The 27,624-nt window shown below is 37.8% G+C and overlaps 1 protein-coding gene and 1 long non-coding RNA gene across 2 annotated transcripts in view; both read left to right on the top strand.

The window, feature by feature from the left end:
- Positions 1–27,624, top strand: part of LOC104861674 (IQCJ-SCHIP1 readthrough transcript protein) — a 571,872-nt gene that overhangs the window by 119,773 nt on the left and 424,475 nt on the right. The window lies entirely within an intron of this gene.
- LOC109118042 lies at positions 22,440–24,058 on the top strand. Its single transcript, XR_002025312.1, has 2 exons — positions 22,440–22,928; positions 23,545–24,058. It is a non-coding gene; the product is annotated as an uncharacterized LOC109118042 (long non-coding RNA).

Here is a 27,624-nt window from a genome sequence, read left to right as displayed (position 1 = left end):
CTAGATAAAGAAGATGTGGTTTTTCTATAAAATGGAATACTACTCAGCCATAAAGAATGAGAAATTAGATTCATTCATAGGAAAATGGATACATATTGAGGATATACTCCTAAGTGAAATAAGTAAGTCACACGTGTAAATACCGAATAGTTTCTCTGGTGTGAGTAAACTATAATAGTACATAAGATCCTAATGAGATAATTGACAATGTGAAATAGGAAGAAAAGGGCTAAAGGTGTAGGGAAAGTGGGAAAGGTAGGGGAAAGGGAATAAGGGAAAAGAAAAAAATCTGAGAAAATGAAAAAATGGAAATAAAGTGTTTGTAAATGGGGAGGGGAAGAGGGGGTGAAGGGAGGGCAGGGGTAAGAGGAAAAAATGAGAACCAAGACCTGTCATGTAAAGGTACAAGATCCCAATAATGAATGTAACTGTACTGTATACCTAAGATGTACCAGTAACTCAATAAAAAAAAGTATAGGGAGAGAATGCAGGGAAAACAAAGGCCATCTATGTTCTCATCCTGTAGTGCACCATGTACCAGTTGTGCGTACTTAGTCTTGTAATTTAGTCTCTCCAAGCCAACTTCATCATCTGTAAAACTCAAGTTGCAGCAGTTGCTTGGGTCAGATGTATGAGATAAAATCTGTAATAGTGCTGTGCATAGTTTCTGGTTCAGTGAATCTAGACTCCTATATTTGTTGTCTCATCTACAGTCTTGGCCAGATAGTACCCTGACTTTTCCTGATCTCTTCCAAGAGAACTACATGAAAAGTCCAGAATATTGTGCTCTTTGCAAGGATCTCAAATATCTTCTTGTAGCAGGATTCACAACCCTAGATTGAGGCTTAGGATACTGATTTAATTTGAACTCAGATCCCAATCTAACAGTCAACATTAGAGAAAATATGACAGAAAGAAAAAGTTTAAAACCATATCAAGTTTGAATTGCTGAGTCAAGTAGCCTTGAATAGTATGATTTCTGGAAATATTTGTGGGATTCTTTCACACACACACACACAACCCTACACTGCACATTCAAAGTACTGACTTTACATAATGGTAGAAAGCTCTAAAATCCTGAGGGTGTGTTGATGGCACAATATGAATAGGTGGGCCTTGGGTAGGACAATCCTCCCTCTTCCAGCTCTTGCAGTGTTACCACGACATCAGGAAATAGCTCTCATTTGCCTTGTTTTCCATCAATTGTTGATGTTTAAGGCTGACATATTTCAATCTATGGTCATCTTTTCATTAGAGCCAGTGACAACACATAGGCTACCAAATCTGTAGATGTGATAGGGTCAGAAAGACCTTTTTTATTTATTCTGATAAAAATATGAGTAAGTATATTTTGATTCTGCCATGTGTGATTTGTATTACCATTGTTATTATATGAATATATGAGTATATGCATTATAGTAATAAATTAATGTTTTAGTACCAGTATTTAAATATAATAATACAAAAATATAAATATAATAGTGATTAAAACTAGCTTATTTTATGTTATAATAGCATCTGCATTTTCTTAGGATTCCAAGTATCCAAGTAGAAGATTTATGCATATTGTTTAAAAGCTTCACATTTAGGCAAGATGGAAATCGTTGTCCCAGTGTTACCAATATAGAAAGTGAGTAAAGCTCTAAGAAGTTTAGCAGGTCTTTCAGTGCCACATCAATAGTAATTAGTAAAGTAAGATTCATATATAGCCTGGGCTGAACACAAAACCCAAGCAGCCTTCTTAACATCTTACTTCATGTTTCCAAGCAGTGAACCACACTGTAATTAAAGATATGTTGTGCATGGGATAACACTGTACAACAGTTTATAACTGAGCTGAAAGAGTGGTTGCTATTTTAGTCTCCATTAATGTTGTAAATGTGCCAAATAAGTGTCACTTACATGTGGGCAAATTTTAAGTACCTCATGAGCTAGATTTACAAGGAGATAATTTACTACAGTTTGTTTATGAGTGCACTTGTGTTAGGTGAATCATGTCGGGCAGTTTATTTTCTGAGTTACACAAGGAGTGGATTAATAAAATGCAAACAAGAATTTCCAGCAAATTTTTCTGACATGGGGAGGACAGCAAATCATGAGTGCTGAGAGAATTAGCCTTTGAACTTAAAGAATCCCAATTTCTGTCCAAACCCTGATGTTGAGATTGTTGGCTTGTATGTACCAATTTCCTAATGACTATGAAAGCTCTTTTAAAATGTCTGTATTAGTTACTTGTCTCATCGCCAAGACAAAAAATACTTGACACCCAAAGTTAAAGGAAGAAAACTTATTTTTTTATTGTTTCCTGGAACTCTTTAGGTATACAGTACAGTTACACTCATCATTGGATCTGGTGCCATTACATGATGCATCTTGGTTGTCATTTTTCCCCCATACCCTGCCCTCCCTCCACCCCCTGCACCCTTCCCTATTTACAAAAACTTTGTTTCCACTTTTTCATTTTCTCATATTTTTTCTTTTCCCTTCTTTCCTTCCCCCTACCCTTCCCACTTCCCCTACTTCTTTAGCCCATTTCTTCCTATTTCATACAATCAACTATACAATTTGAACCTTATTTATGGAAAATTTTATTTTGATTCACATTTTATAGAGGTTTCAGTCCATAATTGGCTGGCTCAAAGGCAGGGTAGCATGGCAGAAGGGCATCACAGAGGAAAAAGTTCACGGCAGGAAGAAGGCAGCAGAAACAACAAGCAGAAAGCCATAAGTGATCCCCTTTCTGTCCTGTATGTCTTATCCAGGTCAACAGCACACACACCCAGGGTGGGGCAGCCTTAACCCTAGCATGGCACCATGAATCAATCCCAGTATCGCATCCTTGAGCCCAGCATCACACACCCTAGATCCAGCCACCTCCAAAAAGCCTCACCTATGACCTTGTGAGGCTTTGGGGGAACATCAGATACAAGCATAATAAGGTCTGGATTGAACTTTATATACTATAGGAATGCTTCTCCCGCCAAAATTTTTCACTGTTACTTTAGGACACAAAACTTGGAGTCATCCTTGATACCTTTATCTCATACTCCATAGCTAATCGTCCAGAAACACTTGTATGTCAAAATTATGAATACTTCTTCCCACTTTCACAGTTATACTCTTGTTGAAGCCACCATCATTTCTTGTCAGATTTATGTAACAGGCTCAAAAACTGGCTCTTTGTTTCATCTCAGCCCCTCTGGTCTGTTCTTAACACAGTAGCAAGAATGATGTTTTAAAACTTTAGTCAGCAAGTTAACTCCCCTGATCACAACTTTCCATTGCTCTTCATCTTATCAGGGCAAAAACTCATATGCCTTTCCTGATCTTCCTCCTCTCCTTTATGACCTTCTCTGCCTCCTATCTTCTTACTTCTCATTTCACGTGCCTGCTCCTTGATGTTCTTTGAGCACCCTAGGATCACCTTAGGGCCTTTGCTTTGGTTGTTTATGCCTGGAAGATTTTTCCTATATACACTCAGCCTATGACCTCCTTTCTTTCAAACTTTAGCTCAAATTTCACCTTCTCAGTGAGGTCAGCTCTCTTTTTGCTAAATATTGTACCTTGCCCCTGCACCCTCTCTAGTATCTCTTTTTCACATAGCAGGCATCAGTTTATGTATTATATCCATTACCTGACTGTCCCTACTAGGATTTAGGGCACCTGAGAGTAATCACCAAAGTTTTATTTGCTGTTCTTTCTCAAGGGTGTAGAGAATTATAATCCTTACAACAATTCCGTGATATTTTTCATCATAACATGTTAAAATAAAAGAAGATTCCTCTAAATGATGAAGTTTTTGATTATTTATAATTTTTAAGTTTTAACAATGTTTAGAAATATAGTCAACCCCTCTCATATATTTTAATAGGATTAAAATAAACACAGCACTTTGTAGGGTAGTTGGCCTGTTTGACCACTTGTTAAGTAGTCATGCTTTTGACCTAGTAGTTCCACTTATAGAAAACTTTCCTGCATAAGTGCTAGCACATGTGCATTAAATGCATACTTAAGGGATTAGTGAAGTATTGTATCTAACAGGGAAAAATAGAACAATTTAAGTGTTGCCATACTGTCCACAAATGAGTAAATCTGGAAAATTTTATGACTCTTTTGTCTTAGATTGTTAAGAAAAAATTGCCCAAGGGTTGTAAATGGCCAAAAGAGATTACTGGAAGTTCTTTCAATGTAGTATAGGTATTATTTAGTGGACTCTTCGATTATCTTATTTCATAACGTTTGTGTTCCTATTAAATAAGTAATTGTTATAACTCTGAAAGGCTAGAAATTAAGTTGTAGAAAATGCACATTAATGCAAATGATTCCTGCCTATAAGAATGCAAAGGAATTATGTGCCATAGAAATACCATTGACTTCTACTTTATAAAAAAGATAACCTCAGAGATACTACATTTAATCACCCTGTGTAATTTTGCACATATTAACAAATTTATTTCACCATTACTGGTTATTCATATGTATATGTATATATATATATAATATATATATATATATGGTATATGTATCATATATATGAATCATTTCTATGATTCATCTATATGTATCATGTTATTCATGATCATGCATATATATGAATGATACATATGTATATATGTCTCTATACAATTTATGATTAGAAATTATTTCATATGGTCATGTTATACATTTATGACAGAACTGTTCTTTTTTGAAAATTATATATCAGCATAATAGTATAGTAGTTGCTTTTTATGAGACAACAAGTTTTTTATTGCATCGTGGCCTTAACCATCTGTTTCTATTGAAAATAAAAATGAACTTTATGATGCCCTGGACAAGAATAAAATTTTATTTAGTGACACTGTTGCATTTTCTTTTGGGTCAGTGATAAGGCTCTTCTTATATATAGAAACAAGGTGAGCCGGAAAATGATTCCCGGACGTCCTATGTTGTCTTATTTCAAGTTTCTTCAACACAGACCTGAGATGAAACTCATGCTACTAGAGAAGGAATTACCTTACCAAAAATCTAAGGGATTAAGAAAAATGAAACAAACAAATGAAACCCTTCAATGTCTTTGAAAATTATCACATTCGAAATAGTCCTATAAAGATTTTTTAAAGTCCATACCTCTTTTTCTGTTTGTCAAGATGTAGTACATTATGAGTATTCAATTTCAACAAAAGAGAGTTCGCCCTATTCTGATCTACTTTGCCACATGTGGACTCTCAACACTGGCTATTTGTTGGTGCAGAAGTAAGGGAACAATAGTCAGACTCTGTCATGCAAACAACTCCTTATTCTTGCCACATAAGCAATATCTCAGAGATAGAAAAAAGATCAAGATGCTTCAGAAGGGAAATAATCAGAAGAGAGAACTCACTTGTAGATTTTGGTGAGGTATCACTCGGCTTTTCCCTTCATACAATCAGTTAATCGCCTTATAAAATGCTGAAATCATCAGAGCTTGAGCTCAGACAGAAAATTCAATTTTTTTCTCTCCTTTAAATGTCTCCTTTTCAGTTATACATTATTTTATGAAAAATTGATGTCTTGCTAGTCAACATGATGAATGTTGGGACATGCAGGGAATAGTTTAAGGAGTTTGTTTTAACAGTTATGCATTTAAATTGTCCCATTATAGTGGACATGTTTCTGCTGCCAACAAAAAATCAGTTTTAAAAGTCCAGTTCTCCTAGAATTTTTTTTTGCTGCTCTCAATCATTTTGATAGCAATCTTGATAAATTCATGAATTAAAATTATTTCATCCAAATGTTAAATTGCAAGGTGGTAGTTCAGGGCCTCTTTTTCTTTTATTGCAGGGACTCTGTACATAGTACTGAACACATTCAGAGTATAAACATATGATGCACTCTCTAAGAAAACCTTTAGATACTGAGGCTTAGTGGGGCATTTGCCCAAAGTTTGTGCAATATCTATATAAAAGTCATTTCTACAATTCGGTGTACTTTTATTTAAATTCTGTATTAGGTCAAGGTCTAAGCCACAGAACTTGCTTGTACTAGATATATAATAAATGTTTATTAAATGAATAATTGCATAAAAGTTATGCATTATATATTTCATAAGTGTTATAAAAAATAGGTCAACTGCTATTTTTTTCTTTCCCTTTGCCCTTCTTTCTCTACTTACTCTCAAATTATAGATTTATAGAAAAACATATCTGGATCTTGGATCTCTTTTTCTAGAGTGCTGTAGTTCTCAATGTAGAGCCATTCAAGCCGATTTCTATATTTTATGAATGGAGCAACCAAGGCCTAGAGTTGTGAAATGGCCTTGTCTATGGCTTCATAGTTTTGCAGCCAGATGGCTAAACTCAGACGTTGCAGCTATAAAACGGTAGCACTCATTGTGCTACTGTCCTTTGTGTGCGTCCCCACAGTACCGTTAAAGATGAAATGAGACTGTGGCAGCCTGGCCAGGACTTATGGATTTCCCCATCTGGGGAGAGAAAAAAGTATCAAAGTACTTTTTTGAAATGCCTGTACTCTTGGAAGCAACTCAAACCTGGCAAGTGTGTCCTTGGCTGCCTGTCTTAAGCTCTTGCCTATTTCAGTTCGTAGCAAGCAGAATGACTTCTGATCCCTCAACAAAGATGTGTCAGTGGTAGTGTAGTCAGGCCAGGGTCCAAGGTCCTATCCCAATGAAGTCATGTAAGCATGGCTGAGATTTAAGAAAATACACTTGCCAGGACTCTGAAGGTACTCTGAGATTCCAGCAAACAATTAAAGTCCTTGAGAGCCACAGTGAAGGTTCTGGTAGGTCAGGGGTGGTCGTGGAGGAATTTAAATTTAGGGAATGAATTATACCTGATTGGTTCTTTCAAATAGTAACTTAGGAAAAGCCATCACAACAGTAGAGTAATGACAAAAATGTGTGATTGAATGCAGGAGGAATCGGGGAAGTAGTTATGATGATGATGGTGGTTTCTGTAAGTTACCTGAGTTCAGACCCTGAGGAAATGCAGTAAAATGAAAGAACTTGAGAGTAAAATAGTCAGGAATCAAAATTGATTGAATGTGGTGAAGTGGACATTATGAATTCAGGAGACTCCAAGGCGCTCCAGTTTCTGGCTTGTTGGCTGGGAGGATTCGCCATTAAGAGGAATGGATGAATATGGGGAATGGACAGGTGCAGTGGGAGAACACATTAAAGTCCTGTTCATGCTGAGTTCTAGTGCCTTAAGGCACCCAGATGGAAATGTTCCATCGATGGTCACAGGAGCTACCTGGACTTAGATACACAGAGGATTGTTCAAGTGAGTGAGGACAGTATTCGCAGGCTACAGCACAGTCCAGAGGACAGCTTCCTTTCTAACCTCATATCCTAGGGTCTGCTCAAAGGCCTCACCTCACCCCAGCTATGCTGGATTCTTTATTGTGGTTGCAGCCTATCAGGCACACTGCAGACTTAAAGTCACTTTAGTGGTTCTTCTCTCTATCTGGCATGGTCTTCTTCCCAAATCTGCATGGCTGAGTCCATCTCATTTTTCAAGGCTTTGCTCAAATTTCTGTTTCTCCGTGGGTTCTCACCAAGTTCACACTCTCCTGCACATTACTGATCTTCTCTTCCTTGCTATCATCTTCTATCATGCAATAATATGTATTTATTCATTATATCTATCCCATATTATATCCATCTTGCTGCAAGAATAGAAGTGCCATAGGGACAGGATATTTGTTCACTAACACAGCAACCCAAAACAGTGCTTGGTACACAGTGGGCACTCGATAAATATTTATTGACTGGATTAATGTTTACTTAAGTGATACTTTTACTGACTAATTGAAATGCTGGAATGTCTACATGGGTGCGCCTATTCCTACCCTTCCCCATAATATATTAATGCAAAGCAACAGATTCTTAGAATACTGATTGTCATTCTGACAAATGAGAATTGTCTGGGGATCTTGTTAAAATTAAGATTATGCCTCAGTCAGTCAGTGTGAGACTGGAGATTCTGTATTTTTATGAGATTTTTCAATAGTTCCAATATCACGTGTATCTATGGACCACAGTATGATGGCAGAGACTTAAAAGGACATCCAACTGCCAAAATTCATAAACATCTTTCTGTAAGGTAGGAGCTGTTACTTCTATAAAACAATAGCAGGATAATAGAAACCCAAGAACCAGGTAACAGTATATATAAGATAATTAAGTACTAGAAGTAATCATGGACACAAATTTGGCAAAGGAAGAATGAGCTAAATTACTGTGAGCTAAATTGCTAAGCATGAGATGTTTGAGATGGGTATGAAGACCAGAAAATATTTGAATAGGTACTGGTGGGGAGCATATTTAGTAAAGGAGGGTACTATGCCTTTGATGATTTGTTGAGAGGTGACTGGTTAAAAAAGTGTTTGGTTTATTTCTATCAAAGAACAGAGTGGTGTATTGAGCAAATAGAGTGTTCACTAAGTAGCATCTAAAATAATGCCTATAAGATGCCCGGTAATTTTTGTGTGTTTTCCTAGCTTCCTGTCCACATTTACAATAACATTGTTTTCGCCTTTGAACAAAAGGGAGAATTATAGCTCAGACAAGTTAAATGACTGGACATTGAGTACACACCTACTGATTGCTTTGTATTCAAATGCACATCCGCTAGCTTCAAGCTCCTTCTCTTTCTACTCAAGTGTCATGCCTTTCACAAACGAGTAAGTCTTACTCTGAGGTCTTTGGCCCACCGGAAGTCCCACGTTCCTCCAGCCTCTTGGTACTTGGAGTGATAGATGACTGCCTAAGCCTTTTCTCCTCACCTTTCTTTTTTTTAACTCTCCTTTTATTGGGGATTTCTGTGTGTAATACCCTTGTTTTGAACATAAGTGATGAGCGCACTCTCTAGATTTCTAAGTCTCCTCCACCCTTCCTCAGCTATGTGTCTTTGGGCCAGTTACACTCCCTCTCTAGATCTGGATAGTCTTGGGGATTTAGCTCAGTGGTGCTGCTACCTGCCTCAAAAGCACAAGGTCCCAAGTTTGATCTCTAGTGATAGGAAGGAAGGAAGGAAGGAAAGAAGGAAGGAAGGGGAAAGGAAAGGAAAGGAAAGGAAAGGAAAGGAAAGGAAAGGAAAGGAAAAAAGGAAGAAAGAAAGAAAGGCAGAAGAAAACAAGCAAGTTGGATTAGTCTCACTTGTTAAATGAGCATAGCAGTAGTATTTGCTAATAAAACTGTTATAAGGGTCAGAAGGGATTATGTATGCAAATTTCCTAATTCTGTACCTGATGCATAGTAAGTACTCATCATACACCCTGAAGTATTTCATATAGCCTTTATCTGTATCTCCATGAACACTGAGAAAATTGAAGGGATGAAATGTAAGACATTCATTCTCTTATATCTACACCAGTAACATTGCACAAATAAGTACATAACTTTGTAATAAAAAATAATTTGACTGTAATTCCACTGAGTTTAGTAGGTATCCAGATTTTTAGTACATGCTGACCTTGCATTTAGTAGTTAAAGTATGTACAGAATTGAAAATGCACTAACCCTGTCTTTGAGGGATCTGGACTAAATAATATTCCTATATGAATAATGTTGAATGGTATCTAATTTTTGAGCTCAACAATTCTACACCATAATGAAAATTGTTGCCATTCTTCCTCTTCTCGTTATACGCCTGGGTTATAACTTCATGTATACTTCACATCATTCCTGGATAGTAAGTATCATCTTATCCTTATTAAAAAGAAAAATAAATGCATTCCAGATGGTTACTTTTTCAAGTACAAGCAGCTTAAAGGTTCTATAACCAGTGCTCAAATCCAGGGAAATGTTATTCAAAAACTTATAATCTTTTAATCTTCACAATTATATACCTTGTGAGCTACTTACAAAAACATATCCTCTAAACTGAAACATAAATATGATCTCCTCTGTCTCCTCACATAGTCAGTATTTCCACACTGAAGAGTATTAGGAGACTGAACCAAAGACTCTCAAACCAAGTCGTTTACAAGAGAAAACATCCCAAAGCCCGTCTATTATATCTACTCTTTTAGTGTGCAAACAAGACATAGGACTAACTGAAAAGTAGCCAAGAGCAAACTGGAGAGGTTTAAACATATATCTGCTATATCATTTAGCATACAGATGATTCATAGATGAACTGCAGAATATACATATTAATGAGTATCAGAAAATAACAATTTAAAAATTATATCGATGCACCATTATGCACTAAAAGATTAATCTAAAAATACAGAAGTAACAGCTTCTAAAAGTTACTCAGAAGAAACCCTTAATTTGTCATTAAGCTGAAGTCTATGAGATCACATGCCATTATTCATAATAATAACACATGTTGGAGTCAGTTTTCAGGCTATTGCCATTACCCTTATGACTTGATACCAAATCATAAGTCATACATTTAGAGTTACTCTCGTGAAACCTAATTCTAACATCAGTTAGAATTGAGGTCTGTGTTTATTTACCCAAAATTCACTTCATAAAATTCTTGTTCTTTGAATCAGACACCATTCAGGAAGTATGAAGACCAAGACTGTGCTGATTTTATTACAGGAAATTAATTATGGTGATTGACAAAAGCCCAGAGCTGAAAGAAAGAAGAGCAAAATTAGGGCAAGAAATAAAGCCACTTATTACTTAACTTATTACTTATCCTTACTTTGTTAAAAAGTGACAATTACAAAGTGTTTAATGTATACTAGGGATTGTGCTGACAGACTTGTATGTATCGTCTTGTTTAAACCTGAAACCAAAGCGACCAAGGAGATCAGGTTGTCCATCGCCCATTTAAAACTGAGAACTGAGTTTTAGCGAGGATAAGCAACTTCTTTCAAGACCACTTAGTTAATAAGTTATTATGCAAAAGTTTGATTCAAAGCCTATGCTTTTTTTTCCTTTACCACTTCTTGGTTCCTTTATCTCCTTGCTGAGAGAAAATATCTGATACCCAAAGTTAAAGGAGGAAAAATTCATTTAGCTTACCGTTTATAGAGGTTTCAGTTCGTAGTTGGCTGGATCCGAGGCAGTGTGGCCTGGCAAAAGGGCGTTGCAGAGGAGAAACAGTTTGTGGCATGCAGAAGGCAGCAAGGCAACAAAGTGGAAAGGAAGCGACAGCAGGCTTGACTGCTTTCTGTCTCTGTATATCCGCCTAGTCTACCCACCTTTTGGGTGGTGCTACCCACACCCAGGATGGGCCTTCTCTTTGTCCACACCCAATCGGGGGATTAATTTAGTAATCACACCCCCTTAAACTCATTCTGTTACTGGCTACACTGAGCTGTATCCCCAGTCGACACCCCTTTAATGCCAGAATCATACACCCTAGATCCAGCCACCTCTGAAAAGCCCCACCTATGACGGCATGAGATTTTGGGGGGATATCTAGACACATACCATAACACCACCCTCTGGTTTCATCATTGTATTCCCATATTAATATTCTGTCAGCTAATATCCTAGCAAAGATTAGATTGCCTCTCTTAATGTGAGGATTATCATCCAAACTGAGCTCATTTTGACAATAAAAAGGGTTCCATCAGTCACTTTTTGCCATTTACTGGGACTATCAGGCAAATGGACACATGGTAAGCCTATTTAAAGTCTTTTCCATCCATATCCTGACATAACATTTATATAGTAAGAATCCAAACACCAGTTTGTAATGTTAGTTGAGTGGGCAGTCTTAGATGGTGTACCACAAACACCTGCAGGGAAATAGTTATGATATATAGTGATGTGTTAGGAGACCTCTGGTGTACTTAGAGAAAATTTAGTTCCCTGGCTTGAAAAGGACCAATGAATTGTATGGGTCCAAAAGAGTGCTTTGGGGGCAATGTGAAGTCAAGTTGTACTATGAAATTTCACGGAGGAGAGAACCTTTATATCAGTGGTGAAAGGTCAGTTCCCAGTTACAACGCCAGTTCCCATTGCCTCTGGCCTAGCAGAGAAGCAGTTCTGTTAAACAGATGACAAGCACTGATGCAGCCCTTGGGTCGGTAGCCCGAGTCCAGGTGGTGCTAGGATATGAGGAACAGGTCTAGAGGCAAGAGAAGATGGGGAGATAAAGTCATAAAGTTTGGGTGAGGAAAACCAGAGTCAAATGAGGTAGCAGAGCTAAACAGAGGCATCCCACTGTCGTGGATTTCTGTAAGATACCAGTATTATTTTTTATGGTGGTTCATTAGTTTTATTAACATAACAACAAATTTTAATCCCTTCTAGTCATTCTTTTAAACCATTATAATACGTGTGACATTTATCTCTGGGAATGGATGATTTCCATAGCAATTTAACAAATGTTTCTTGAGAGGTTAATACACGTTTCAAGAAGTCTGCTAGGAACTGGGGATGTAGGAGTGTTTGAGACAAGTCTGGCTCATTTTTCCTGCTCACTAATGAGCTCTTCCTTCAGCAAAGCAGTTGTTCCCAAGGTGGGAGCTAAATCATTAGCAGAAGGATCTAGAGGACGTTCAGAGCTTGGGAGACTGACTTGACAGAAGATTGGGGTTACAAGTCGTCTAATTGTGAGGAGTCACCCAAATCACTCAATTTCATAAACTGAAATATGCTATTTTTTTGGAAAAAAAAAGTACTTAAAAATTTTCAGCTTAATTTGTTCATGATAATCATGAAAATAATACAGTTCTGGAGATTAGAAAATAGGTTTAAGGGGACTGCAGGGAAGCTGGCAGAGTGTTAAACAGCAACAAATCAGTCTCTCTAAGATTTGGAAGCCAGACACTGGAATGTAACAATTTGAGGAAGAAAATAAGGAGGGAGGTGGATTCCCAGGACCCAAGAAGGATCTATGGGGAGACAGGCCTCAGTGCAAACAACAGAGGTGGCCAACTGCACATTCTCCCTGATTCCTGGCTTTCAGCATGAGAGAAGAGGGTCAAATTTAGAGAAATTCAGTGAGGGCACGTGACCTCAGGGGCCTCCAGGGCAAAACGAACCAGTGGAACAGAACAGTGGTTGCTGTGGGCTACAACAGCTGGTGAGTGACTCTAATTCAAATGTCCCCTGGACAGAGTGCTTAGCTAGATACCACTTTAGGGAGGAGCCAACTGAACCCAGGATTTGGAGCAGCTGTGGGTTGGCTTCATCTCAGGGCTCCCAATGACTACATGAGGCACAGCCATGAGAGGTTCCGGAGCTTGGACTGGGAGGGCAAGCTGCAGAATCACCAAGCAGACTCCAGGGAGGTTTCTGGAATGCTTCAGCTTTATTCAGGAAATGTACAGTCTTATATAGGGACAACCATGGGGGAGGAGCATAGAGGAGCATTTAACATTTGGCGATATTTTATTGGAGACACAGTGGAGTGATTTTTTCTTGGGCAAGGGGAAGGGGTCACAGACTAGGGGAGGAAGGAGGTGTAGCCTGTTGGACCCAGCATCTGTGCACTTAGGCAAGTTAGCTCAGCCTTAGCAAAGTCTCTGAGTTAGGAGACAGGAGTGTGGCCCAGCCAGGCTTGAACTTCTCCCACACAAAAGTTGCTAGAGGAGACAAAGAAGACTAATATAAGATTAATTAGAATCAATGAAAAGTCAGATGATAGCACAAAGGACCAAAAAACAAACAAACAAACAAACAACAACAACAAAAAAACCAAAACAAAACAAAACCCCAAAAAACCCTGTTTACGGAAGTACTGGCAGAAAACTGGAAAAAGAATAATTGGACATACATAAAGTGATGCAGATAAAACTACAACTAGCCCTGATAAAACTACACCAAAGCATTTGATAGTCAAGATTCTAGAAATTCTATGCAAGAACAGAATATTAAAAGCTGTCAGAGAAAAGAAGCCAATCATCTCTCAAGGAAAGCCCATCAGAATCACAGCGCACTTCTCAGTACAAACCCTTAATTCAAGGGGAGCTTGGAATGAGGCATTTCAAGCCCTGAAAGAACACAATCTCCAGTTTAGCTTGATGTACCACCAAAATTTATTTTTCACAATTGTTGGAGTAAAAGATACTTCCATAATAAGGAACAACTAAAGAACTCATGACAACAGATTAGTAGAAACAAGATCCATAAATATGCTGTATACAAGAAACACATTTAACTCAGTAAGAAATTCATAGCCTGAAAACCAAAGGATGGAAAACAATACTCTATGAGACAACCCAGAAAAAAGCAGGGGTAGCTATTCTAATTGCAAGTAAAGTAGGTTTCAAGCCAAGACTGATCAGAAGAGATAGGGAAAGTCACTAAATACTTGTTAAGGGAATAACCCAAGAAGAGATAATAATCATAAATACATATGCACCAAATACCAGTTCACTGAACTATATGAAACAAGCATTAATTAATATGAAAAATCAGATAAGCACTAACAGAATTGTGATGGGGGACTTCAGTACCCCACTGTCACAAATAGATCAACAAGACAAAAACCATCAAAGAAATATCAGAGCCAAACCAAATGAACAAGTGGACTTAATAGATACTTACAAGTGTTCCATTCCACAACAACAGAATTTACGTTCTCATCAGCTGCACATGGGACTTTCTCCTAAACAGACTCTCATATAGAATAGAAGAACATAGAATATAGAGTATAGAATAGAATAGAATAGAAGCTCATAGAACATACTTAAGTAAATAAAGAGAATTGAAATTGTCCAATACATATTATCAGATCAAAGTGCAATGAAATTGGAAATCAATAGCAAAATAAACCACAAAACCTGCTTAAACACATGGAAATTAAACAACACCCTTCTAAACAACCAATGGATCACAGGTCAAATTAAAGAAAAAATTAGTTTTATGATTATACAATAATGGCAGTACAACATACTGGAACTTATTGGGTACAATGAAAGTAGTAATTTTTAAAAATACCAACAAAGAAAAGCCCAGGTCCTGATGAATTCATTGCTGAATTCTATAAGAAATCTAGACAATATCTAATACCACTACTCCTTAAACTGTTTAATTAAATTGAAAAGGAAGCAGTACTCCCAAACTCATTCCTGGAAGCAAGCATTACCCTGATACCAAGACCAGAGATTGATTCTACCAAAAGAAGAGAACTATAGGGCAATCTCCTTAATGAACATAGCTGCAGAAAGCCTTAATAAGATCCTGGAAAACAGAATGCAACAAATCATCAAGAAGGTTATACACCACATCCAAATAGGATTCATTCCAGGGATGTGGAGATGGTTCCAAATATGCAAATTATTAAATGTAATATACCATTATCAACAGAGCCAAAGATAAAAACAACACGATCATCTCAACAGATGCATAAAAAGCATTTTACAAAGTCCATCACCCACTCATGACAAAAAACCTGCAGAAAATTGCACTAGTTTTTAATCTCAATCTGATAAAAGCCATCTATGACAAACCAATGGCCAACATCAGACTAAGTGGTCAAAAATTGAAAGCTTTCATTATAAAATCAGGAACAAAACAAGGATGGGAGCCATCACCACTCTATTCATTAATATTCTAGAAACATTAGCCAGAGCAATTGAACAAGACAAAGAAATAAAAGTAATAGGGGTAGTAATAGAAGTTAAATTACCATTATTTGCAGATGACATGATGACCTGATACTCTACATAGAAGTCCCTGAAAAGTCCACTAAAATTCACCTAGATTGAAAAACCAAATTCAGTGGCATAGAAGGATACAAAGTGAACACTCAAAAATCAATAGCATTCCTGTATAACAAACTCACTGAGAGAGAAATTAGGGAAACAGTAGCTTTAACAATAGTATCAAAAATAAGATACTTAGGAATCAATCTAATGAAGAAAGTAAAAGACCATTACATTGAAAACTACAGTCTCTGAAAAAGGTTCAAAGAGAATATAACACAGTGGAAAGATATCCCTTCTTCTTGGATAGGCAAAACCAATGTAGTGAAAATGGCCATACTTCCAAAATTGTTATACAAATTTAATGCAATCTCAATATCAATAGTATATTTCACAGAGCCAGAGAAAATAATCCTAAAGCTCATTTGGAACCCAGAAGAGACCTAGAATAGCAAAAGCATTTCTGGGCAACAGAGGCAAGGGAAGAGGCATCTCAATCCTCAACTTGAAGCTATGTTACAAAGCTGCTGTGACAAAAACAGCATGACACTGGCAAAATAACAGACCTGAGGGTCACTGTCACAGAATAGAGGATGCAGAGGCAACTCCAAACACAAAAGGGGCCAAAAGGCTTCACTGGAAGATAGCCTCTTTAGTAAATGGTTCTGGGAAAACTGGCTTTCCACATGTCAAAGATTAAACCTAGTTCCATATCTCTCACCATGCACAAACTAAAATCAAAAGGAATCAAAGATCTAAATATTAAAACTGAAGCACTTAATCTGCTGGAAGATAGACTAGGTAAAATCCTCGAAGACATAGGTGTAGTCAAAGACTTTATGAACAAAACCCCAGATGCACAAGAAAAATTACAAAGAATCAACAAGTGGGGTCTTATCATATTAAAAAGGTTTTGCACAGCAAAAGAAACCACTAATAGAGTGAAGAGACAACCCACAGAGTTGGAAAAATTTTTACTAGCTATTCCTCAGACAAAGGAGTAATATCTATAATATATAAAAAGAACCAGAAAAATAAGACCCCCCCAAATTTAAAGAGAGAATCCAAAAACGGACATCTAAAATGAATAGACACTTCTCAGATTAAGAAATATAAATAGCAAATAAATATATGAAAAAAATGTTCAACATCACTGGTCATTTGAGAAATGCAAATTAAAACAATACTGAGATTCCACCTCACTCCAGCCAGGGATTTAGCTCAGAGGTTCGGTGGCCTGCCTTGCAAGCCCAAGGACCCAAGTTCAATCCCCAGTACCAAAAAAAAAAAAAACCCAAAAAATCTTGGACACAATTTTGTTTTTATTTGCAAACTCTGCATCTAGTGACAAACAGTACCATGGCCATCTTTCTCACACAAACACAACTGCAGCCGTGTTTTCCAAAATTACAAAACATTAAGTTTGTGAACCAAGTTAGCACTGCATCTATCTTTGCTCATGCAGAGGAAAATAGACAGATAGTTGTGTAGTAATGAAATCCATCAAAAATATTACTCCACAACCTATATAGCATGACAAGTTGCATTGGTGGACCCAGTTCTTCACTCTTTTCTGGAACGATGCAGTCCTCTCCTGCCATGAGTATTTGATCTGCCCTCACTTGACACTAGACTCAATCATGCCATGTGTTTTTGTTAATGAAATACTAGCAGACTTGAAAGAGCAGTTTTAAAACAGGTATATACTGGGAACATTTTCTTGAATTTCTGCTATTATCTTAAGAATTTGTCTGGGCTAAGCTGCTTGGAAATGTGTTTCTCACATCTGGCAACCCTCACACATGTGAGTGGGCCCAACAAAGATCAGAATAGACTCTTAACTACACGGTCCCCGTTTAACCATAGGTTCTTGGGGAATGAGCTCTTGTAGAGCCACTGATGTTAGCAGTTAATTCTAAGCAATCTTATTTTGACTGTAGGTAACTCGTGATACCTACTGAAACTCTTTCCATATTGGCACAAAAAGACATTTATTTTGCTTTAACTAACTGCAAAATATTCCATTGCATGCAAGTACTATAATTTATTTAATTCACTCTCTATTGACAGGCATTTGGGTTGGTTTCAGGCTTTTGCTAGCCAAACAACACTGTCATGAGCATACATAGATATCATTGTATAGTTGGCATATTGATAAAAAGCATAAATTCTGAGGAAGAATTGCTAGGTCACAGGACAGGTACATTTCAATTTTGCTAAACTAGTGACATGAAAACCTACTTCTAAATTGTACTACTAGGTCATGATTTTATTTTAAAGACAAGAAATCCTTTCACTCTCTTCTAGGATAATGCATCTTTCTGAAAGAATATTATAGGAATTTGATATTTATTAACTTCTAAGTTTTATTAACTAGCTTATAATATTTTTCCTTCAAATTTTAGACATTATTGACTATTGCCAGTATTATTTATGTTTTAATGTACAAAATCTTTTATTTATTTTTGAATACAAGAAGTTATATTTTCAAAGTCAGTCATAATTTCGCAGCAGATATGGCATGAAAAATTCCCATAGACAGCTGAGAGCCCATAGTTCTCCAGCCATTAGCATGGCATCTCTTTTCCTAAGATCTTCACCTATTTCATGCTAGGAAATGGGAAGAATGAAAACTTTAGAGTTTGCTAGAGTCAGTTTTGATTAGGGTTTTCCCCTTAATATACTTATGAATTTGGACACGTTCCATAAATCCATGAAACTCTGCACCAGAAGAGGATGGTGTAAACGTTCAACATTTTGTGAAATCTACTCTCCTCACATCTGTTGCTAGTTGTGAACAGACAAGAACAGGAGGCAGTCCCTTTGGTGACTCACATTCAAAAGATGAGGAAGGATACTGAAGTGGAAAGAGCACTCCAAACCCAAATATAAATGTTCACCGTGCTTCTTCCTGTCTGAATAATCTTGGGTGTGGCTAGTCTTTTTGCATTTTGTTTTCTCCATCACAGATGAGGATAGAAATCCTTGGGGCTGGAGTAAGGATTCCAGGTCCTTTGTGTGAAGTAGGCCGGGGATACAGTAGGCTCATAATAGTGGCACTTAGCACTGTTTTTGTGTGTGACTAAAGACCATAAATGAGTGGTTGTCATTTGAGCTCACTATTTTCTCCTACTGTATTTTATATAACTTAGACGAATCCCCCCATATTTTCGCATCTCTGAAAATGGTGTCCAATTTAAAGTCAGTAATGACTTGTACTTACTGCAGCAGCTACAGTCATGATGTCTTTGAGATTACCTGTGCTTGTGAGGACTTGGTGGTATGACTATGGAACTACAGCTTCTGAAGGTCTCAGTTCATAGACCATGTAAAGGAAGGACCATCTTAGGAAGAAACAGGATTCCTGCTTATCATGTAAAACCGGTTTTTCCCACTCTTGCCATTCCATTGTCATAGATTAAGAAACTAGTGAGTGAGGGGAAAAATGGGTTAAGACTCAGAAAAGCAAGGCCCTTGAGAGTCTTGCTGTATCATCACCAGAGAAAGATGGTACAGACATAAAGCATAACGAACTATAGAAGGCAGTCTATGGCTGGTGCCAAGAAATAGCACAGACCCCATTAATGCTTTAAGAGACAACAAAAAGAAAAATCATTGGGAGGGCGAGGTTTCTCAAAAGGACAGAAACTTCATGAGACTTTAAAATGAGGATAGAACTAGGGAAAGAAAGGACCACCTTTCTGGAATGTAAGATAGCTGGGACAAAGGAGCAGTAGGACAGATAGCCAAAGAGTATGACAAAATATAAGTAGGCTCTAGATTGACACATCAGGCTGACCAGATGAAGGGAATACAGTAATAAATAGGAAAGAGATGTGTAGGTTACATTATAATCTTAGAGTTGCCTTGTAAGTTAATGATGTGAATGCTTATGAATGATTGCCGTTTAGGCCACTGAGAATAGTAGGGAAATTTCTTCTTCATGGATGATTTGATCTAATTGTTCAGAACTAGAAGAGGTCTCAAAAGACAATTTGTCATGATACTTGACTTACTAGAAACAATGGCATAATTATCAGCCACTCAAAAATGAAGAGCATTATGTTTGGCAGATGTCCTTTAAGTGTAATTAGTTCAATTTGATAACCCCGGGAAATGAGTCAATTCATTGGTTACTGAGAAGCTTTTTAAAAACATTTTTATGGCTGTGGTGGAAAATTGATAGCACCTGGTTTGAAGATCACATGCTAGCCAGTATTAGCCTCGCCATATAGTGTACAACGCTTGAGATTTAGCAATTAGTTTTTTGTGACATAGATCCAGACTGTTTCTTCAGACAAGCCTTCCTGGTGTTGAGAAAGTGAGCCTATGGATCTGAGTGAGTAATGCAACTCATGTCGGTTACTCAGTGCCAAGAAAGGTAGTACTATCCCTCTCAGTAAGACTTGAGACCCTGACCACTGTATTGACGTTTCAACCTGCTCCCGCTTCCACCATTACTACACCTGTTGCTGTGTTTTCGTTTTAGTTCCATAGAAGATTTTCATCTTCTAGCTTGCTGTAGAATATTCATATTTATTAAGTTCTTGTTCGTTATGTAGAGTCTTATCTGGCTAGAATGCCTGCTTCGTTAAGGACAGGAATTTTAGTCTGATCCACGTATTTCTGAATCCTGTGAGTGAGTGTAGAATAGTGTCTGAGGCATGTACTCTTCAAATATGTAAAGGATCATTACTTGGATAAGTGAACTCAACCACAGGAAGTCTGCAGTGCTGTGCAGGGGACTATTGCAGCTTCTGAGATCAATTTTGTATCTTGCTCTGTGGCTTCATTTTTCTTTTATTCTAGAAATTTATGATGTTTTAATAGAGAAGGAGAACAAGTAATGTTAATATTATTGTACGTACACACTAGGCAAACACTACCACTGAGATACACACAACTCCATCTCCATTTGAAAAATACTACTTGAGATCAATATGTACATAGCAATATGTCAGTGATATGTCTGATGATGTCAGGGTTGATCTTTTTACTTGATTTGTGGACCGGATAGAGTTTTGGTTTAAAAAAGCTGACAGAAGGGGCCAGGGATGTAGCTCAGTGGTTCCACCACCTGCTTTGTAAGCCCAAGGTCCTGAGTTTGATCCCCAGAACCACAACAACAACAAAAAAAGCTGACAGAAGAAGCCATGAGGATATTCTTCTTTCTCTGATTTACTAAAAAATGACTCTGTCTATTGCTGTAAGGCACTCCAATTTGAGACTGGGATTATGTATTCTGGCATTTAAAATAACCGAATTGGATATAGCAGTTTATTTCCTGAATTTCAGCTTTCACAAGGAGATTCTTATTCTCCACCACCCAACTGAATTAATTAAATTCACACTGAGCCCACTGCTTCCCTCAGATTAAATCATGTTGCAATGTTTTTAAGCACCACAACATTTCAAAAAGAGTCCTGGGGGAGAAAGTAAGTCAAATGTGGACTTATATAGAGACAGAACTTTCCAGTGGTATCTTCTAAAGGTGAATGCTAAGTATTTAACAGAATTACATGATACTTAGTTGCTGAATTTAAATTTCAAGGGCAGTTTTTAGTGTTGTATCTTATGTCATTCTCAGTCTAGCATGTATGAATAGGGAGATGCTAAGCAAAAATCTGAGGGTGCTTCTTAACTACATTGTCATGACAAGGGAACAGAAGGGGAGGAACATTTTATCTCCTCCTCTGACTTAATGCTTTTGGAAAACTCCCCAAATTTCACCTGTTTATATCATTCTTTGCTAGGTATAGCTAGTAAGTGCTTTGCTGTGCTTTAAGTTATAGGTCAAAAATAAGGGGCACTTGGCACCTTGTTTCTCAGCTAGCTTAATACGAATGGATTAATTGAGTAAACACCTTGGTTCACGAACACTTCTGTTTGCAGACAATGCAGTGTTTGGCATAATTTTACTTCTGTTCCCAAACTACATGACCACGCCATCTTCCTCACACGAACACAAATGCAGTCATCTTCTCCCAAATTATAACACACATCGTTTGTAAACTGAGGCATCACTGTATTATTTTTATTATATCTTGTATTGACATTTTTATTTTAAAAATAAACAGATCATACATATACAGCTCAACAAATTTTACAACCTGAGCTTATCTGTGTAGCAACACCAAGATCTAGTAACAAAATATTGTCCACAGCTTATAAACCTGTCATTTTGAGCCCTTCCAGCTGCCTCTCACCCTTCAGAAGTAACTACTCTCTTCACTTATTACAGATTAATTCCCTCTACTCTTCTATTTGATTAAATGGAATCACATAGTGCATACTCTTTTGTGTTAGCTTTTTACGTTTTATTATGTTTATGAGATATATTTTGCATTGTGTTTAACAATAGGTCATTCATTCTCATTGCCATACCCACTATTATACTGTGAGGGCACTGCAATTTATTTATCTTTTCAACTCTCAGTGGGCATTTGGAGAGTTTCCAATGGGGCAAGTGTGAATAATGTTGCTGTGAACATCCTAGTACAGTGGTAGTGAACTCACAGCACGTGCGCCACAGTAGGCTGCTTCTGTCAATGAAAACACTAAAAGTTTCACCATCACTGTGAATCTAGTGCACGGAGTTATGGTGGAAATCCACAGGCAATTCATTAGCTATATACCTAAAGGTGAGATTTCAGATTCGAATCTGCTAGAAGTTAACTGATTATTTTCCCAAAAGGAAAATATACATATGCATGGAGAGGCAAAAATATACGATGATGGTAGCATCTAGTGATAGCTATCTATTCTTGGGAAATTTTGCTCTCTGAAATGAAAGCATCTAAGTGCTAAGTCAGGCCATCACTTCTCTTTCCAAGAAATTATCGTATTTGTATCTGCCTCTCCAGCAGTCATCTAAGAGGTCAGAGGAAACCATAATGGAAATTCACACTTGTATTCACTCTCCATTTGTAAAGCGCTTCATAGATACTAACTAATTAATCCTCCGCTTCTTTCTTGCTCTCCCACCATGAAGCAGGTGGCATCTCCATATTACGTCGCTCATTTGCAGAAAGATAAACATAAGAACAGCTTATGTCATATCCTTACCGAGGTCCAGGAGTGTAAAGTAAATACTGTGCTGCCTGGGGCCTTTGTGAAATAAAATTACCACATATTTTGAGCCTGAAAATCTAAATCGCATAAATAGAGCCACTGAAGACCTTTTGTCACATGTGACAGAAAAGATGGATTCCTCAGGGAGTTTGTTTACTACACTGTCACAGCGGCTTCTCATGAATATCCATGATGTGCAAGCTCCTGGGAAAACTGGAAGAACAGTGAGGAGAAGAAAATGACTGTGTGTGCTTAAACACAGGCCCGAGCAAAGGCTATGAAGGCGGTTCCTCCGGGCTTCCTCCACCCCATCCAAGGTACAAAGTTAAATTATTGACAAAAATGACACAAATTTGTAAATACAGAGAAAAAGGCAATATCTGGTTCTTTGGGAGTTTGTGATTAGAAATAGACATTTTGTAATGAATTTCTTCTGAATGATTAGAAAATTACAACATTCCATGTAAATTTACGTAGAATGATACAGATACAGCGATATAGATAGATATAGAGATATAGATATTACTCACTTGCCAAATTTGGGTTAAATTGTTATTTTCTAATGCGAAAAAGCCTGAATCCATGAAAATGTTATTTTATATTATGATTTATAAAAATGAAATAATCTACTTTAATTTTAGATATAACCTGCCTTGTAAAGGCAGGAGCCAGGAAAGTAATCAGAATTAGCAATTATACCAGGTGAAAAAGAATTCTTCCTGAGGCTACGTTCTGCTCTGGTTCTATGTTCAAGCTTGCTCTGGTTTCCCAAAAGATTTAAAAAGACTTTTTTTTTCTTTTTTGCACATTGAGGATACTGAAGGGTCCTTCGGGCATTGAAGACAAGCAAAAGAGGAGAAATGGGTGGTTATTAGGCTTCGTACAGAGAAGAAATTAAGAAGCTTAATGTTAATTTTTTTTCTGTTCATGTAGGTACTTCTGGGGTGAAAACCCCATAACAAAAAGTATTAAAGAATAAAAGAGCCACTGCCCTTTGTAAATAAGCAGCAGGGATGTATCAAGTAGGCATATGTCTAAAGAAGGAGATAGACCAAGAGAATGAGCTTCTACAATAGATTCCATTGAGCTGTTAACAAGATCCTGCCTTCACCCCAGCATATGGAAGTGCCCCCCAACAGTGCACTGAACAAGAATGAAAGGTAGTACTCTGCCTATATTTATGGTGTATAAGCGAAGACATGGTATGTGTTACAATTCTGAGAATGAAAAGAGAACTCAAAACTGGATAAGAAGTGGGAGCTGAAGCCAAAAGGCCTAAGGAAGGAAATCTACCTTAGATGATTAGAGCCTGGACTTTCAGCACTAACTTGTAGCAAAAGGTAAGCAACTCCTATGAGAAAGGAGTTATGTTTAAATAGCGTTTGAGGAGTAGAAGTTAATTCAGGGAGGAAAAAAGACACCAGGAAGAAGAAAAAAAAAAAAAAAAGGAAAAAAACACCAGTAGTGAAGTGGGCAAAAAAGACAAGGCAAAAAAGACAATGTGAGCTAGCCAGGATCAGGGGCACAGCACACACTGAAGGGCAAGGCAGATGAGGGTTGGAAGGTCATTGGTACTGAGAGGGGGAGTGGTTGCTGAGTGTGTGTGCGTGTGTGTGTTTGCTGCTCCAAAGTGAGTGGCGTGTGAAGTACTAGAAGTTGCTGAGGTAGAGGAGGAGTAGCAAGTAAAGGGGGAAACAATAGAAAAATGGAACAGTAGCCAGAATAGTTTCACTTGTTGGTGGTTGTTTTCTATTTGTTTGTTTGTTTGTTTAAAGATAGAAGACATGTTTATAGGTTTGTAGGAGTGCTATGATAACACAGAAAGAGAAATAGAGATGTTGAAATGTGAATTACAATAATGGAGCTGAAATCATGAAGAGGCCTAAAGGATTGGGTTCATTGGAAAATATGTGAACTATTTCTCAATATTTCATTATCTTCCAGCATTGCTATTGCTGATGAGAAGCTCACTATGATGCCATTCCTTTGTAAGACATTTGCCAGTATGTCAATTTCCTCTTTTTTACTTAACAGATTATTCTAAAATGTACCCACATAAAATAGTGGATACTTAATTATCTTACAGACTTACTGTGGGTCCAGAACCTACTGATAGCTTAGTTCAGTGCTTCTGGCTTAGGGGCTCACATGAGGTGGCAGTCAAATGGTGCCTGGGAATGAAGGCTTGACTGGGGCTGACGGATCCCTCCCCCACCCCACAAGCCAGTGCTAGTTGTTGACAGCGCAGTTTAGCACCTCTCCATAGGGCTGTTGAATACTCTCACAACATGGCAACTGGCTTCCCCTAGAGAATAGGTGAAAACAGAGAGAGAGAGAGAGAGAGAGAGAGAGAGAGAGAGAGACACACTATGGTCACATTCTGTTGGTCAGAAGTCCCTACATAGAACCCACACTCAAAGAGAAGGTAATTAGCCTTTGCCCTTTGAAATAAGAAATATTAAAGAATTTGTTGTATCTTTTTAAACTGATACTAAAAGCTAGATCTTGAACTGGAAACAAGAAGGTGGGGGACTTCACATTGGAGATGTTTAATACGCTTGGGTGATCTGAAATTCAGCAGATATGAAGCAACAAAATTTGTGCCTACCATGCCAGGCTTTTCTGTAATCCTTGCCTGGGAAGATTTGTGCACTTCTGAGCCTATTATCACTGGGCTGAATCTGCTGGCATCTACGATAGCATGGAGAGTACTTGCACCGCTAATGGAATGGGGAGGAGCGGGAGCGGACGCATCCACGACTCCATGTGTTGCCTCATTTCTTGGCAGATCTCCTCAGAGAGTACTCTCTGGTGTGGCATTTCACGGGAGAAACAAGGCTGCTAGTGACAAAGATTCTGTAATCTCTGCCCTTTGTTGTGCTGGTTAGAGCAGGCCCACCCTGGAGAAGTGGAAAGAGCCTGACTTGAGGTGACGCTTCCAACGCAGGCGTACTAAACTGAGGTGAAGTTGGCCCTCCTTCTGTTGCCATTTTCCCTCAGCGAGCTTGGAAGGAAGAGAATTAATGAGGCTCATTGTGTATGCAAGGGTAAGCACAGTTTGTGTTGAGCTAAGTCTAGCAGAAGCTGAAAAAGCATATCTGGCACAGTTAAGTAATTAGACTTCACATTTCTCACATTTTGTAAGGGGAAAAAATGTCTTTGGTGGAAAGTGTCTTTAAATTCATTTTCCACAGACAAAAAAGGCTTTCTAAGCCCAATCCCGGGCTTACTCCTTTGTTGACCACATTTAAAATGAAGGTGGAAATCAGGATAGTTGTGTTCAAGGTAATGTGTATGCTCTGCAATAAAAGGGTGACTGCTTAAGGAACATAAATGATGCCAGGATCTTGACTAGAATTTAAATCCAGCACAATATAGATTAATATCAAATGTGGAAACCAGGGCAATAATGAAAGCGTCTCTTTTCTTTCTTCCCAAATGATTGGGAACACCTAGAGAATGGTGAGTATATTTTCCATATATTGATTAAAATATAGCCTTTGGAACCAGATTGCCTAGGTTTAATTCTGGCTCTGGTATTTATTGTCTGTGTGGTTTGGGGCAGAGTATCTTTAACTTTACCTTAATTTCCTCATCTGTAAAATGCAGAAAATAACAGTATCTGCCTCTTAGGGTTATTTTGAATAAGAAACAAATAAGTTTATGTAAGTCATAATAAGACAACAACTGATGGATTACAAGCACTGTAAAGGTTAGTTACTTGTATGACTATCAATTATTATCAAGAATAATGTTATACAGAGAGCAGATACTGAATAAATATTTACTATTTGAACTGAACACCAAGGATCCACCTCAAAATCTGTTAGGAAGGGTTGCTCTTTCATCTTCATTTGTGCTACACACACACACACACACGTGCGCGCATGCATCATGTTCCTGTAGCACTGTTATTCTCTATGCATAATAGTGTTCTATATCTGCTACCCCTTTGAACTCCCAACATATTAAGGGTAAAGTGCATTATTTTTTCTATTATCACCATCTATCTCACAGCCTGGCATATAATAGGAATATTTGTGTATAGAGCGATTGATTCATTAAAATTACTCAGCAAATATTTACCAAGTACCTACTGTGTGCTAGCTACTTTATCTAGGGCAGGAACGACCAAGACAGACATTGTCTTTTATCTTTTTTTCTCTAATGGAGTTCACAGTGTAGTAGAGGTGTTTCCAAAATCCCATATCACTTCAAGACGGGAAAGAGAGGTCAGGAAGGCAGTGGGCAGTGTTTACTGACTCCTGTTCTTTATCAGTTAGAATATATTATACAGAAGAAAACCCAATGGATAGTCACTTAAACCTGAAGGTCCACATATTGTTCAATTAACAAACATTAATGTTTGATAGTTCTGAAGACTGTTCATTGGTTCCCTGACATCAGAGGGATTGGTTAGTATATCAGCAGCTCCACTGGGCTTCTCTTCAAGGTAGCAAGATGGCTACCAAAGCTCCAGGCATCATACTACCACCATCTCTAAAGACAGGAAACATGACAGATTTCCATGTACCCTTCTCTTGTTAACAAGGAAAATAACCTTTTCATAGCCTCTCCTATATATCTTTCCCTATATATCGTTGTCCAAGATGGGGGTCACAAGGCACCCTGACTTCAAGGAGGGCTGGGAAATTGAGTTCTTGGTCTGTAACCTATAACAAGAAATTTATTTGGAAGTTTGTTCAGCCCATAAGAAAAAGTGGTTGGGAATGGCTTTTGGGTAGCCAAACAACAAACAGTGTGTTCCACTCTTTAGCTTGTTCTCCTGTTATCCTTTCCTGTTACCTAAGTACAAGAAATTGTGCAGTGACATTCTGTACCCCACTGTGTTTCTCTCTTTCACCTGTTAAGTGAGGAAAGAGTAGATGATGCTTGGGGCCTTGTTCAACTGTGTTTCCAAGAATCAGTTAATCTATTATCATGAATGGCAAGACCTCTCCACACCCAGTTTACACTTCTCTGTGCAATTACTATGTGCCAGGCACTCTGCAC

The sequence above is a fragment of the Fukomys damarensis genome, unplaced genomic scaffold (genome assembly GCF_012274545.1).
Source record: "Fukomys damarensis isolate Sample0158 unplaced genomic scaffold, DMR_v1.0_HiC HiC_scaffold_37, whole genome shotgun sequence".
NCBI lineage: Eukaryota > Metazoa > Chordata > Mammalia > Rodentia > Bathyergidae > Fukomys > Fukomys damarensis.
This window is presented reverse-complemented; position numbering and strand designations above follow the sequence as displayed.